The sequence below is a fragment of the Alligator mississippiensis genome, chromosome 10 (assembly GCF_030867095.1).
Source record: "Alligator mississippiensis isolate rAllMis1 chromosome 10, rAllMis1, whole genome shotgun sequence".
Taxonomy (NCBI): Eukaryota; Metazoa; Chordata; order Crocodylia; family Alligatoridae; genus Alligator; species Alligator mississippiensis.
The window spans coordinates 46,594,506-46,611,515 of record NC_081833.1 but is presented as its reverse complement, the minus strand read 5'-3'; the positions used below and the strand labels follow the sequence as shown (position 1 = coordinate 46,611,515).

General features: G+C 37.8%; 1 long non-coding RNA gene across 3 annotated transcripts in view; it reads left to right on the top strand.

The window, feature by feature from the left end:
- Positions 1-17,010, top strand: part of LOC132243454 (uncharacterized) — a 37,838-nt gene that overhangs the window by 4,041 nt on the left and 16,787 nt on the right. Inside the window, exons 2-3 of one of the 3 annotated variants that reach the window (XR_009455032.1) lie at positions 2,381-2,408; positions 2,519-2,595. The exons of 1 other annotated variant lie outside the window; for it this stretch is intronic. This is a non-coding gene — a long non-coding RNA (uncharacterized LOC132243454). The remainder of the gene's footprint in view (positions 1-2,380; positions 2,409-2,518; positions 2,596-17,010) is intronic. One more of the 3 variants, XR_009455033.1, reaches the window with a different exon arrangement.

The following is a 17,010-nucleotide window of genomic DNA, read 5'->3' as shown; positions in this document are numbered from 1 at the left end:
AAGAATTCCCTGTTTACTTCCATAGTCTTGGCAAAGCAAATACTCTGCTCAGTTTAACTATTAAGTCAATCTTTTTTCAGATAGGTTAGCCAAATACATTTTCTATGCAAGATTTTTTTTTTTTTTCAGTAATTTCCCCTCCCACCACTTTTCTTCCCCAAAAGCTATGCCATAGCTCTACCAAAGATAGAACAAGCCAAATGTGCTGAACACATGGGTATTAAAGGAAATTATTTCCCTAGCTACAACCACATGAAAACTCTCAGAATTTCCTTCCGTGGCTCATGGCTTTTTAGTGGTTTGGATGACATTGATAGGAAAAGCATATATTAAGCCTCTGATTTGAATTTTCTATGGCATATAAACACATACCAAAAAGTCTGTAACATTTACTAAGCAGGTGAAATACCCTGTATCGACAATCCATTTTTCACACAATTTAGTGGGCGCAAATGCAACTGTCTTTTTCCAAAAATATATTCAGTGCCCCAAATACTGCTGCCACCAAGATCCTGAGAAATTACTTCATCTTGATTTATATTTCTGTCTTGGGTATTTGTGCCATAGTAGTTGAGCACTGGATGAACTTTAATGCATTTGTCCTCACAGTTCCTCTATAAGGTAAGGAATTAAGTATTACAGATGGAGAATGAAACAAATACTACATTACACACAAAAATAATTGTTGTGGGGTAGAAACTGAGTTCAGGTCTCCGAGTCCCATATTAGCTTCTTTGGGTTTGTCTACACTGCTGAAGTAGCCTGCCTCAATTAGTTAATTCCCAAGCATGTAAATCCATAAGTCTCACAGACATGCCCCAAATGCTCACTTATGTACTTCCATATTTGAAGCATGCATGCAGGTGTGAGAATATAGGAACACCTTCAGAACCTGCTCATCTGGGACGCTTCACTTTTGCAATGTGGACAACCCTTTAATCACTGCAGCCAAGTACAGACACTACACTTTTACTACTATAAGTGATCGGAAGCCAGTCTATAACCATAACAGAAGTTCAGCACACAAAACCAGTTTATGCCTGTAACAGAATAGAAGTTTGGCACACACAAGCTGGTTTAAAAATGGCAGAACCTGGTCCAAGATTTGTCCCCATCACCAAAAGGTGATTGTGTGTTTTGTTCGTTATCGATCTAAACAATACCACTTACAGAAAACTGTATAACTTGGATGGATTCTGACTCAGGCTTTTTGAATGTCAGTACCTTGCTTGGATGATCCTTTTACTCCCGAGTCCTATTCACATATTTTATTATTTTCAGAAATGATTTAGAACCATGAGTCCCAGTGACTTTTAATGTTCATGTACCTAAAAAGAAGGATAAATCACTTCATATATGACAATTGTTGCAGATCTTCTTAGTAGTGATTGCTGGCATGATCCTTGCAAGAATCGCACTCAACTACTTTACTTGTCACATAACTGAGAAATGTCCGCATGACAAAGAATGCGGTTTTAGATGGGGGACAGGAACAAGAGATACAATCTTAGTTGCATGGCAGAGTGCAGAGAGCATAATACTGACCTCCATTGTGTCTTCGTTGATCTTGCGCATTTGATGTCATCAGCAGAGAAATTTTATGGAAATATTATCTAAGGCACTTCCATCTAAGACTGACTCCCTAACAAATTCATTGCAATGGTTAGATAATTTTGTAATGGGGTGATGGCACAGATATAGGTGGGGATAGCTCTGACCCACTTCCAACAAAAAATGGTGTAAGACAAGGCTGTGCCCTTGCACCCTCATTATTTAGTCTTTCTTGATGTTGCGCTGTTTGTTCCTTTGTATGACTTTGTGATAGGTGTTTGGATAAGGTTCAGGACTAATGCGAATCTGTTTAATATGAAAAACAAGGGTGCTTGAGAAATTTGACCACAAGCTTCAGCTCACTGATGACTGTCTTGATTGTTTAGAAAGACATGCAAACCATTACGGATCTCTGCAAGTGTATGCTCATGATTTGTAACTATTAATTGATTAAATTGTTCCAAGGGTTAATTACTTTCACTTTTAAAAACTTTTACCTTATTTCTAGTCTGAATGCATCTATATTCAACTTTCAGCTACTGGATGTTGTTATCCCTTTGTCTCCTAGAATAGAAAACCCTTTTTACCAACATGTTGGTTCCCTTATTTGAACATCAAAGTCAGTGGTAATTTGGTTCCAAAGGCACTTCTGTAAATCCCTGGACACCTATCTGCATTGCTAGGTGGCTAAGGGCATGGACAAAGGATCAAATTGCTGGGAGTTAAAAGGGACCAGGGAATTACTGCAATATGGCAACTGTCCATCTGCTTTCTCTTACCCCACCATAGTAAAAGCTAAACTGAGGCAATTTCCTTTTGTTTCATTCAGGGATAACTCTGCCCATTCTTATGCCATGGTAAGTGAAAGCTAAACTAGTAAAAGGAAAAATTTATCCATCGCTTCTCTCTGGTAAGTCACCACCTCCTGTTAACTTGCTATAGTTTAATCATTATCCATATCCTTAAGAGCTTTGTAAATCTGGCCCTGGAATGGAAGTTCTGGAAGGAATGCAAGATACAAGAAAACACATCTACCCCATAGAGGTAAATAAACCTTAAAATATTATGACTTTGAGCTGTTTAATTTTAAGCAGAGTTTCCTGGGAAACTTATGCCCACACATACACCCAAAATTCTTGATTAGTAAACACAAACATACATGGTTCTTACTATCAAGCTGTTTGTTTTGTTTTTCTGTTTTAAACAAAAAACATTGAGTAAACTGAGAGAAACCGCTGGCAGAAAATCAGGTGCTGTTCTGCAGCATGATTTATATTTTCCACTGAGATTTAATGCTGTTTTCTTGACCCCTTCCTTTACATAACTTAATTAAATGCTTTTAATAATTATGGTAATTTGGTCATGAATAAGAACAAAAGAATTTCAGAAAGGGAATTTCCCTGCTTGTATCTATATTTACTGTACATTGCATGGATTTTTTCCCTGTGTAATAGAGAAGCAGAAAATCATCTGTCAAGGGATGATGGATGATCAAGCCTGCTAGTTAGGCCTCGGGGCCTGGCCCTGCTGCTATACTTGACTTAGCCTTCAGTAGGCACTAAGTGCTCTGTCAGATTCATGCCAAGGGAAAAGCATATGCCTGTAACTCCCAAATGTGTGGGAACCAGAGTAAACAGAGACATTTTTAATGTTACCGCACATTTTAAATCTGCTGTGTCATTTTTCCTGTAAGCATTGTCCATATTTTTGTAATACCCGCAGTCATTATGGGTTTGTGGCTCTTTCCATCACTGGTGTTCTTTACTGTATGTTAACCAAGAAAACAAACGAAAAATAAAAGGAATGCACAGAATACATGACTATTTGGCTGACTATTGCATACTGTTAGCAGGATACAAAGTAAAGATGAGTTTTTTGGGGTATTTTTTTTTTTTTTTTTCCTTTCCCCTTGCTCCCAAAGACACTTTTATTGGTTTACTGCAACAAGGCTTTTCTCACCTCCCACATCTTTATTAATTCAGCATTTCTCAGAGTCCCCTTGGGCACAGTATCACCACACATGGAACTGTTACAACAGTGCCATAGTTAAAAGCCACATTCTACTTTCCTTTCCACCCAGAAAATTCCATCAATCAATAGTGCTGTCTGGGTAGAACGGATGGCAGCAACACATTCAAAATCTTAAGCTTTTCCATTACGAACCCCATTTCCCATGTATCCAGCCATAATGGGATGGGTAAATGATAATATTTCAAATGAGAAACATTGTTTTTGTAATCTTTAGTCTCTTTCTACTTGCAAATACCAAAACAAATTTATAAAATCAGATTCTGACATTGGATCATTTTCTTGTCTTTGGAAATCAAATGCATCACTGATGGCACTTCCATTCAGTAGATATAGGTCAGGGATTACTTTCTTTATTCATCTTTTTTCATAACTAGCTTAATATATAAAAAGGAGTTATGAAGTGATTCCCATATTTTTTTTCCCTCTTGTGGGTAATATGATTCCATGCAGATCTCCATGGAAAGATTATAAAATGCATCAGTTTCTCGTCTCCCTTTAATTCAAAAGTGCCTTTCTCTACCACCTCATATTATTTTTTTTTTTTTTTTTTTTTTTTTTTTTTTTGTCTGATTTCTCTTACAAATGAAGCACACACAGACATTTATACCATCAACCTTTTCTCATATACCGGTACCCTCTGTGTGTGCAGAAAGTAGGTTCAGTCAGCTCAGAGCACAGTACAAAAGACTCTAAAGCATCTAAAATGCAAGTAATAAGAAGCAATTGGAGCCTTTTGAGAAACTTGGGAAAGAAGATTTCCAGGCCGGCTAAAATCAACCTCAAAGTTCCTACTAACTTCGAGCTTCCTTGACTTTGACCTGAATGTTTATCAGAGCTGCAGTTCCTGCTCATGAAAGCCATCATCATTTTCTTATCAGGTGAAAATTGCCACTTAGATTGTCAAGCTTCAAAAGAACCATTCCCTTGGCTCAACTCATTTTAGCATCTCGGCTGAAGATCCAACCCTCTCTGGAACTTCTGATTCTTTCTTTATAATAGGCATTTATATAAGAATGTATCCAAATGTCCATTCAAATTGTTTTACAGGTTCACAAGATTTTGGGCTTAGCTGACAGGTATGAGTCTAACTTGTCTTTCATATCAGTTCATCCATCCCAGCACCACTCCAGGCTTCCCTACAATAAAGGCTTGTCACACTGCCTGCTGCAGAACACTTCAAATTCTCTTATGTGCTCAGTGGAAAATCCCTAGGGCAAACTGTTCCAGATGATCCCTTCCCTTCTCCTGAATCCAGTGCCCTGAGACCTAAGACAGCATTATGACCAGAGACCTGTGTAATGACAGTAATAATAATAAGCAGTTTAGCATAAGCTCCTTGTTGCAAACTTTACTAAATCTCATACAGTAGCCAACAAGTATCCAGAGTCATTGTGTCAGCAATTCTCTGGTACTATTTTCAATGCTATCAAGTTGAATAAAACTTAAACTTGCTATTACAACAAAGTACACAGTGTACTCTGTGTTCTTTTGAAATTGATGGAATAAGCCAATTTTTCCAGGTTTGTAGGCATAGCATGTATTGCATTATAATAAGAAAATGGCTATTTAAAACCATGAAATGAAAAACTGGGATCTCCACTTAGAGGTCAACAAGATTTTTTTCTTTTTTTTAATTTTGTGCTTTATTTGGAGGTACTGGGAGACAGCAGATGGGACACTGGACATGCACAACTGCAGGTGTGTCATTTCCCCTGTCTGGCTTGCTGTGTAAACCTTTCTCTGTTCCATGCTGACCTTGTTTACTGCATGCGAGGGGAAACCACCTACACTGCCTCTTCCGCAGCTGCCTTCACTGGTTATGACAAGTAGTTTTCACTCTAGAAGAAGCTTCTATTCTACAAAGAGCAGAAAAAAGGCATGGGTTTATAGCTAAGACAATGAGCTAGGGAACCAATAGAGCTAGGTTTTATTCCCAGCTCTACTATGAATTTTCTTTGTGACTTCCATTAAGTCAGTTTTGTATTCTGTGCCTTAGTTTCACTAATATCCTTGTAAAATGTGTATATTGACATGTCCTTATTTTACAGAGGATTTGATATCCATTAATGCTTGTGAGTTACTTGGAAGCAACAGGGTTTATCACCATTAAAAGCTCATAAAGGAATACCCAAGCTGAGTAGAATCTCATGTGCAGGAAGACTTGGTCAAATCTGACTTAATTTATAATGGCTTTTTATCATGGCAATATTTATTCTTAAATATATTTTTAATCAAAGTACACTTTTGAAATAATAATTAGTATTGAGATTTGTTTCAAGTACTATCTGAGCCTTTCATGCCATAATTTAATTCTAATAATTTGAACTGGACACCAGAAGGTGCAAAAGTCTAGGCAAATAACCACTCTACAAAGGAGACGTTTTTTAGTAAAATTTTCAGAGCAGTGTACCACTCAGCCTGGATCTGCACACATCTTCCACAGATGTCAGTAGTATCTATACACATGGATACAGGACACAGCATGAGGTTTATTTGGGAAATGGCTTTGCTCTGTTAACAATTAAAAGGATTTTTCCAAAATTTTCATCTGGGCCCTGATTCTGTTAAGCATGCAGGCATGTACTTAACATTATACATGTGCTTATGTTCCATAGGTTTCAATACAACTTCCACTGATTCTGCCAATGCTGTATGTATTTAGTGCACTAAAGCATGATTTCAAGTCTTTTGAAGTCAGAATAATGCTTTTCATTGTCTTCAATGGTAACTGGATCAGGGTCAATCTAGGAAACAGTAATCCCTTATGCCATTAACCTGGCACTTGATGTGAGCATTATATTCAATGGAATTTAATGATTTATGAAATATGTTATTTTTTAGGGGGAAAAACTGACAACATTGTACAAATATATAAAACACAACCAGGAAAACTTTGAATATGGTCACATACATAAATTCAAGTACTTGATGATGTTTATCATAAAATTCCCAGGACTCCTAAAAGTGCAATTGTGGTTAGGATATTATCATCTTGGGATACATGACATGTTAACACCGGTGTAATTTACATCAATTTTAAACACCAATCTGAACAGACAGACAAACAGTTATCCCAGGGTAGCTATCTAAGCAGATACTGTTACAGTGCCTTGTCACTGGGGGTGCAGACATAAGTGCAGCTCCCCGCTGTAATTGAGAGCACTTAGCAGGAAGCGTTCTGAGTTGCTACAATCCCCTGGACCAAACAGACATTCACCGTTGATTCTAGGGGACTAGGAAAACTAACTTCTGGCTGCAAGTCTGCAGCCAATTTCCCCTGGCAATGGCCTCTCCCTCTTTCCCAGCCTCTCCCTTTTTCAGAATGGGAGGGGGGGAAAGCGAGGAGAAGTTGTTCATTGTAGGGGTTCCCCAGCCAGTGCTAGATGGTGGGGTGCATGAATTGGAGCCCCCCCACCTCAAGGGGGGCTCCAATTCACCTACTCCAACCTCCAGTGTGGGCTGAACAATCCCCAGATCAAACTCCCTCCACTCTTTTTTTTCCCCCCCTCCCATTCTTCAAACAGCTTGAAGCTGTGAGGCAACACAGACAGAAGTTACAGAAGACACTGTATTTTCAAAAGTCTTGATCTGACCCCTCATGCAATGAGGATTCAGATTTTCATCTGATCAGCCATTTTTTGGAGCTGTCTGCAGCTGCACACTCCTGTTTGGTCATGGTTATAGACCACTTTCTCTGACTAGATCTGCTAAAAATTGTCACTTCTGTCTGCACACTAGGTATTGGGGTAGCAAGTGACTACCTCAACATAGCGGCAGACACATAACACTTATACCACTGCATTTTTTGCTGCTGTTTTTTTTTTTTTTTCTGGGGCAATTCTACACCATATTCAAGTAAGTTACACCACTGTAGACTCCCCACCTCTGGCACTTGCAGTTGCCTTGGCAACCTTGCTTGGAGACACTGGGGTGCCACAATCAGCTGATTATTGGTATGGGGATAGGGCAGCCTGAAGTTTTCCACCCAAGCTGGGGCTACCCTCCTCCCAATGCTGACAATCATCTGATAATCATGGGGAGTTTCAGAATCCTGCATGGGATAGCTACACATGCCATGAATTCAATTTAAATTGTGATACAAACAAGCCACAAAGATGTTCCATGTTATATTAAAAAATCTGTGCAGAGTATTTCTTGTTTTGTCATACAAGTTCATATTACCTAAGCTGTGTCAGTGTTACTAGTTATGGCATAATTAACATATTAACAGTGCCATAAATGTAATGTTTTTACTACATTTTTAGTACTTTCCACTCCTATAATCTCTGCAAAGCCAACATAGCCCTTGGAGAGTAATCTGGATTCAACTCTGGCTCATTTATTTTTTTTAAACAGAACTTTTTTTTTTTTAAATTTATTGAGAAATATGAATTACTTGCAAAGAAGCCAGCTTGACTTTCATATCTTGCATTGACTTTAAAAGAGAACAAAATTTGGCAGATAACACAACCAGAGGTTCAGAGCAAATGTGAGATAAAAGTAATGGAAATAAACATGGATTCCACAGAGCCATTTTTACAATTACTCTATCTTGTGTCAAAGTTTTGCACCTTACATGTAACACTGTAGTAACTGGGTAGCTCTATAATATGAAATGGTGTTTAGTTTTGGCATATGATTATGACACAACTGTATAGCCCAAGTTACTTGCTTAACAAGCTTACATATTATACTCTGCATACAAGTACATCAGTGTAATAGGCACACATATGTATACCATATGGCTATCTCTCCTTTTATTTTCAGATCACAGTCTGTTGCCATATGAATAGACTTCCGAAATTGCACAGTTCTCATATTGACAGTCTCTGCTCAAGGGAACTAGAGTTGATTGACTATAGACACACAAATCTCCTTCAGTCAGAGGAAGGATTTTCTTTTGATGCAGAAATGATAGCTCTGCCCTATACAGAGAATCCATCTTGAACAAAACTGCTTTCGACATAACTCAAAGATGCAACTAAGTTAAAAAAGAGGATTTATATTACTTAGATACTTATAGTTTTAATAAACAATGTCTCTGTGGTTTTTCTCTCAAAAATTTGAATATAGAAGCATTAGCGTGGGATAAATATGATCCAAAGGTATTTCGGGGTTTAAAATCACAACCTATATATATGCTGTGTCATTTACAAAGCTTAGGAATTAATATTAAAAACTCCAACTGAGAAAATTAATGTCTATTTTTAAACCATTTTTTATACCTGGTATATTTAATTTAAGGAGTATAAGACTGCACATGAGATGAATATTCTTGGATCTTAGTCATAAAATTAAATCACTGTTACAGATTTACTGAATGGTTAAATAGTATTCATAAATTAAAGTCACGACACTGTAATAATTTAGATTGTCCTGAAACAATACTAAAAGTGACTAAAAATAAAACACTCCATCTGGCCATTTCAATTAAAATAAAGCCTGTTATATTCTAATAAAGTATTTAGAATTAATATGGTAAAATATATGGTACAGAGTCCTTTGCTCTGATTGACTGAGACTGATTCAATTCTGCCGTGGGCTCTGGCCACCCCAGGGAAACTGCACTGGATTACACAGCACTACTGAGACATCTTCTTTAAATAGGTATTTTTAAAAAGTCATGATCCCCTTTTCCACTAGATGTTCTCTGTAAACATTTGGGAAATGAATCACTCAACAGTCACAGAATAGAAGAGAAGGAAGAAAAAACCCTTAGAACATGGGAAAAAATGGTCGTGTTTTTTTTTTTTTTAAAGAAACACAAGGCATTCTATAATATGAGAGCTAAATGAAACGGAAGATCTTTGGGTATCCTAATTGTGTGAAGATGAAATTCACCTTTGTGAAGGGAATTAGCACACAACTTTTCAACACTTAGATCCTAATTAAGATCTTAATTGGGACATAAATGGAGGTTGGACTTTGTGTTGGCTCTCTGCATTCAGATGAGTAGCATCCTAAGGGTAAGTTTTCACTGCAGAGTTAACTGAAATGATCTATTCTTGATTTACCTGTCTTGAGTTAGCTCAACTCAAATGAGAGTGGCCATACTGAAAAACAACCCTTGAATTGCTGTGTCCATACTGGTGTTATCCTCATTCAAGTGTGGGGTTTTTTACCATCTGGAGGCATCATATTCAGTGGCTCTAAGCAATGCAGTAATCTGACTTGGTCTATGAATGCTATTCTAGTCAGTTGTAGGATAATTTGTCTGTCCTTCCTGGGTACGCAGAAGAACTATGAGAAGGCAATGGGGAACTAATGGTGATCCAAGTTGTATTAGTCTGATCCTGGACTAAAAGCAGCCAATGAATTGTGCTTACTTCAGAAAAAGAACCAGAATAATTAAGTTAAGCATCTGTATGCCTGTGTGAACAGAATTTATCTAAGGGTACTACTTTAGTTGTTAATTGAGTAATTTTACAATTAAAGTCCTAAATAGAGACCATTATAATACATATTCTGGAAAGACATTTGCATTGAATATTGTTCATGAGTTACTAAATTCTAAACCTCAAATGCTTGGGAATTCAGTTTACAGAAGCACTTACAAATTTAGGGGTCAAAGGCCTATTGCTCCACTAAATGGTGTATTTCCTTGGGGGGGGGGGGGGGGGGGAAACTGTTTCCCTGAATTCTTATTGAAATAAACAAATCTGGAATTTCCAACTCTACCAAAACTTCCATTATGTAAATATCAAGTGGAATTTAGCCTGAGCAATTACTTCAGATTTTCACCCAAAAGGAAGCTGAATCAACTTGGTGTCTTCTAGTATTTTACCTGGGATATTTATACAAACATCTTAAATCTCTTCATTTTAAAAATTTGTCTGAGCTTTCCAGTCACATTCAATGTGTTCTCAGATCTTCTCATTTTGTAATACTGTATGCTTCCAAGAGCAATGCAAAAAAAAAGTGTGTTTATTACTATTTATTAGCACTTACTTATATCTACAATGCTTGAAGAGTTATTTGGGAAAATAATCAAACTGGGTGATGGATTTCAGGGTATGCTCTGTCATTTTGCGTTTGTAAATTAAAAATCTGATAAATTGCACAAACAACGGTTTTAGATATGCAAAAACCAGTTTGTGTATACAAGTTATGTGTGAATGCAGAAATATGCTAATACATTTTTGTTAGCCAAAAAATAAGTTTGACTATTGATACATATGTTATCCTAGAGATCCAGCCTCCCCCAAAATGTACAAAAAAAGTAAGAAGCAAGCATGTAAATTGTGATGAGCATTAAACTGAGTGAAATTTTCCCAATAGTAGGAAGCTGGCAAATTTATATTTTTTTGACACTTGTTCTGGAGTAACTATAAGCCATTTTTAAAATTTCCTCAGCTATTTAAAAAAACCAAAAAAACAAACAAACAAAAAAACCCCCAAAAGAGTAAAAGTATCTGGATGTATTCTCTTTTGGCAGTCAGAGGTGGAGTAAGAAATGGAGTTCAGATTCAATGGTCCACAGAAATCCAAATATGTTTTTAAAATTGTTTCCACACTGGACATCACATGCTGTGTTTTTGTGGAAAGGAAAGTCTGGATTTAATGAAATATGTTGCAAGGCAAATATTTTTTGCAGTCTTATAGGGACAAAAGTTAATGACACGTTGAAGTAAAAGCTTTATGGAAGTCTTAATTTCCCCCAAAAAATGTATCTTTAGAATTATGTGGGGGGGGGGGGTTGTTTTGTTTTTTAAAAAAGAGAGAAAAAGCAAAATTTTTGTTGAATAATCTCAAAAAATAGCCTCAACTCTTTCTTCAAAGAAATGAACACTAGACAAACAACACCCCCCCCCCCAAAAAAGTTTTCTAGTCAGTCTAAGTGAAATCAGTCATTTCTGAGAGAAATCCCAGTTTCCCAATATCAACCATTCTTAATTGGGATAAAAACAGCATAGCTTAATCACAATGATCCAATAATCTTTTGCTTCATGCAATGGTCTGCCTTTACAGCTACATCTTGTTCCAATTTTGGTTTTATCCATTCCAGTTTCCAAACAACCATAACTTTCATATAGGTTCTCCATACACCAGATCCCATATGTTTGTGACCTTGAATAAACAAGGAATCTTTGATGTTCTTGTGCACTTCAAAACACTTTGTCGTTTCCAGTGATATATGAGCCACACTGTAGTGACATGCAGTCATTATTGGTTTGTGGAGTGCCTTCTGCTTCTTCCCTTGATGTAAGTTTACCAGAGAACAAATTTACTGTAATCTTTCTGTTAACTGGTGCTTCCCTACTGCAGCACAGGCTTAGGAGAGGGTCAGGAAAACAACATTAGGAGGCTGAAAAGAGAATTGCTGCACATACAGTATTGTGTTGTACTGTAAGATGCAAAGATGTGATTCTAAAAGAGAAAGAACACCCCTCTCCCCCAACAGACTAATTAAGGATCAGAAAAAGAATTTCCAGAAAACAAATATTATAAAAAATGTGTTAAGTTACAGGCTGACTTATGCACCCAGCACAACAGATTTGTTGTGGTACTGTGTATTCATCCTATTACATTTCAAGGCTGCTGTTCAAGGCTGTTGGTTTTTGGCACTGTCAAAATGAAACAGAGATTATGTAGTACCATATGTCAGGCAGCTGAAGTAAAGAGTTACTGTTCTAAATTGTTTGCTTTTCCCGTCTGGAGGAGAGAGAGAGGGAGTGTATGAGCGGAAGAAGTGGGAGGTAGTGGGGGACAACAAAAACAAAGGGCTGGTTGCATGGAGTAAGGTGGGGAAGGCAGGTGTCCCTCTTGCCCCTGATGTTTCAGCAATTCTGGCAGTATTTCTGTGGACAAATGCCAGGTTATTTCTGTTCCTCTCAAATAATACAAAACAATTAATGCTTTTCTCCAAGGGGGTAAAAATAAAATCCTTCAGCAATTATTTTTTAATGTAAATGCATGTTTATTTTATGCCCTCAGGCTTTTTAGTCCTGCTTGTTTGTGACAAACATTCCACAATAGCCTCTTTAAAGACTGGCATATGTGCCAGTACTAAAATACATGCAGCAGTAGACATTAGGCAATTCAAATGAAAGATGACAATAACATGTTGCTAATGGTTTTAAATTATTACATTGTAGAATATTTACTTTTATAGCCTGGGCTGGCTATTCCCATTGCTTGATGCAAACCTGTACTCCATCAGTTAACTGATCTTCATGTAATACCCAGTTCCCCTCTTACAATGTTTCTTCTGTGTTATGTTCTCTAACATAAACAAGGGCCACATCCATGGATGTTTAGTTCCCTGGCAACAACTAGTGGTGGTGCATCTAGTGCCGCTGCTGGTTGTCCCTGGGGAACTCCCATGCCACGCGTGCTCTGGCATATGGCAAGTTATCCTAGGTTGGGAAGGGGAGGCTGGGGCCAGCACTGGGCTGGCCCTAGCAGCCTTACCTAGGGTCCTGGTGGCCTTCTGGGGCTACAGCAGTGGCAATCCTGCCACATAGAGCCTAGAGCCTTACTGATATTCTAATTCTATTGGGCCATACCCTTTCTTTGGCTATCACTCAACATCTCATTGGTTTCGGTACATGTTTTTCACATATGACAGCATAGGCACTGTCTCTATTGTATGTACTATCATGTAACATTATGAGGGACTGACACATGATAGCCAGATTAATCTGAAAGTCCATTTACCTATTTTATCATCTTTCACTGGGAAGCAGAAATAAATGCAAAATCAGATATACCTTAAGGCTGCACTTTTTGGTTTAAAATTTCCTCCTTAGTTAACTATTTGAAAACAAAACAAAACAAACAAAAAAAAAAAGGCCAGCCACATTCAGACCAGGCATACATAGGCTTTATTCCACTGACTTCCATGCATTTTGTTACTTTATGAAAGTCTGAGTTGGCCTTCAAAGTAAATTGCTGAGAAGATAATTATGGCAAAACAGACATTATGATCCATCATGTTTTTCCTCTGCTACAACAGACCTTAGAGTAAGAGCTATGGTAAATCATTTACAGATCTGTAGTAAAAATACTGGTGCCATGAGGTAAGATTTTTCAATTATGGACACCTGTATACATGCCCAATGCCTGCTCCAGTGTGTACTAACTAGCACACATCATGGCAGACTAAATTAACTGAGTCTGCTGGAGCGTGCTAATTAGCACATTCCAGCAACCTTGGCATCTCTTGTATTCAATGTCTCCATGCTTCAAAATGGCGGCGGGGTACTTTAAAGCTTATTGAATGACCTTTGGTTAAAGTGCCCCACTGGCATTTTGAAGCATGGGATACTGAATATACAAGACACTGCAGGCACTCTAATTAGAGTAGCTCTCAGGAGATGCTCTAATCAAAGTGCCACCCCCTTCTCATTGCAGAGCACACTTAAAGATGTCTTAAGTGACCTTCAAGCCTAAGGGAATCTCTATACTTCAGACTACAGTGTATTATAGCAGGGGTAGCAACCTTTTTTTTTTTACTGCAGGCCAGAATGACCCATCCTGAGTCAGAAGTTGGCAGGTGCTAGGACCCAGCTGTCACTACTCCTTGTCACTGCGATGGCTGGGTAGAGTGCCAACAGCCAGCACTTGTCCCTGTGGTGGAACAGGAAAAGTGCTGAAAGTCAAAGACCCCTGCCGCCAAATGCTGCCGAAGTCCCATATCTGCAGGTTGGATTCAGTGGTTCTATAGGCCTTAGGTTGCCAACCCCTGTATTATAGTTACCTGAATTAGCTTTGAGTAAGCTAAATTGGATAGTGGAAGCTGTCTAGCCACAGTGAAAAGGAGGTCTGCATGAGAAATGTTACTTTGCCAAAAGGCAGGTTGAAAGTTATCCCTAAGATTTGTCTACAATAGACTGGAGTCAGTCACTGTGACTTTGGCTAGGTTGTACTTTCCAAAAGCATATAAGTGATTGCCAAAAGGTATTTAAGCACTTTAGAGCCTAGGTGGGTTGCATTTCATGTGAGAAAAATGTACCCATTTCTTGTATTTCTGTAACTGCAAAAAAAAAAAAAGTGGGAAGAGCTCTCTGGAAAAAAGAATTATTTCATAAAAAATATTGATATTTCAAAGTCTGATTTTTGTTTTGTAGCAGAACTGGCCTTTCTGACATCTTTCATGGGAAAGAGTACCGCCCCTGCAACATCTTCCTTCAAACAGATTTCAGAGCATGCTCTGTCATTTTGCATTTGTAAATGAAAGATCCAATAAATTGCATAAGCAATAGTTTTAGATATACAAACTGGATATAGACACACAAATAGGCAATAACCAAGTGGTCAGGGAAATCTCTTGGGATGTGACAATTCAGGTACAAGTTCGTCACCTGCCAGATTCACTGTTTACCTATATTATAGATGAATGTCCTAACCATTTAGGCTGTCAGCCATTGTAAAACTGGATGATTCTCATTGGAAGAGGTAAGAGAGAAAGGCTAAAATTTGGTTTTTCAGATGTTTTGAGCAATTCAGAGCTCCAAGTGAAGTAGAAGCTGCTCAGCATCTCTAAAAATTAAACTTCTTATTTTAGAAGATTAAATGTGGCTTTAGGATCAATGGAAATTTAATTTTAAGTACCCACAACTAAAAAATTTCCCTGCCATTTTAAAGCTTTTGGAAGGATGCTGCACACATAAGGGAACCTTTTCTTCCTTTCCCCACCCCCAAAAATGGATTTATTATTGTCTCTTTTTGTAAATATTATGGATAAGAGCTGCAACATTTTTTTTGAAAACCCATATAAAGCTTCACAAAATCTTAATTTTGGTCTCTTTCCCATCCCATTAAATTTCTATTGCTAAACATGTTACCTGTACAGATGCATCAAAATAGCTCTTACAGAAGCTGGTACGAAGTAATAATTTAGAGTTAGACCTGCATGCAAATGATTCTATACAAAACTGAATTATGGCTAGTGTCAATTTTGTTTTTAACAAAAAAATAAAATAAAATACCAGGAAAAACTATCATTTACGGATTCTTATAGTTTTTCAAGCTAATGGCATAAGTGTAAAGCCCACTATAACTTTTGAATCCATGGCGCCTGAATAATCTATACTACTGAAGTATATGAGCACTGTATACTCCTAAAAGTGTCTGTTCTCACAAAAACCCTGTGAGATAGGGAAGTGTCGTTATCTCAGATTTATACACAGGGAATTGACACAGAGACTGTGACTTGTCCAAAGAACACAGGAAACCTATGCACAGCAGGGAACAGAATCTGTGTATCAAAGGCAAGCAAGCACTAAACAATCTGTCCTCCTAATGGTGCAAAAGTAGGTTACAAAACATTCAGAATAATAGCAACCTAATTCACTCACTGACATTTGACAAAGCTTTTGATTTGTTAAATCTGATCTAATACTACTACTAGTACCACACACATACATATATACATACACACACTAAAAGTCACCATAAATTCCACAAACATCCACATCCTTTAAATACATCTATGTGTAACTAGGGTTGTTGGTTGTAGCCATGTTGGTCTAAGGCCATAGGCAGAGAGGGTTCTTTGGGTAAATGTAATATCTTTTATTAGACCAATTTAATAGTTGAACAAATTGTTCTTTGCAAGCTTTTGGACACAAAGACTCTTCTTCAGGCATAATGAGAGTCTGGTGGGGATTGGCGTGCTCTTCTGGGTGGAATGAAAGCCAATATGCAAAATGCACATCTGTGAAAATGCAAATGCGTGGCAGTGAGGATCAAAGGTAATGGGAGACAATAGGCTGAGACAGGTAGGTGGGGAGGGGAAAAGGGGAATGTTGAACTGGTGATAGCATATAGCTGGTGAAATGCAGACGGGTTACTTGGGTTTATCAGATGGCAGGCAGCTTGTAATGTGCTATAAATCTAATGTCTATATTTAGTCCATGATTTTTTGTATCCAGAAGATTTATGAAGTGAAGTTCATAGGCTTATCTACAAAAGGTATTGTGTAAATTCCCTTTTGAGGATTAGAAGTGAGAGACTGGAGAGAGAGTGGTTGTCTTGTGAGAAGTGTGTACCCACAATTAATTGGGTGTTTTTGTCTTTGATAGATTTTCAGTGTGCGTTCGTTCTCGTACGCAGTTGTTGTTTGGTTTCTCTTACATATTTTCCATCAGGGCATTTTGTGCACTAGATATTATATTTCTGGGGTGCAGGTGTAAATTCGATGAATGGTGATGGTTCTGTTGTGGTGTGTAGTTGTGGGACTGACTGGTAGAAATGCATTGACAGGTTTTCACATTTCTTGTCCTGGCATGGTCTGGATCCATTCAATGTGCCTTGGGCCACAGGAAGTTTGCCTCTGGTGATGAGGTTGGTGAGGTTTGATGTTGTTTAAAGGCTAGGATGGGTGGTTTTGAAAACATCTCTTTAAAACTTGGGTCTTCTTCTAGTATGGGTTGCAATTGTTTGAGGATTTTCCATATAGGTTCCAGGGGAGGATGGTATGTCATA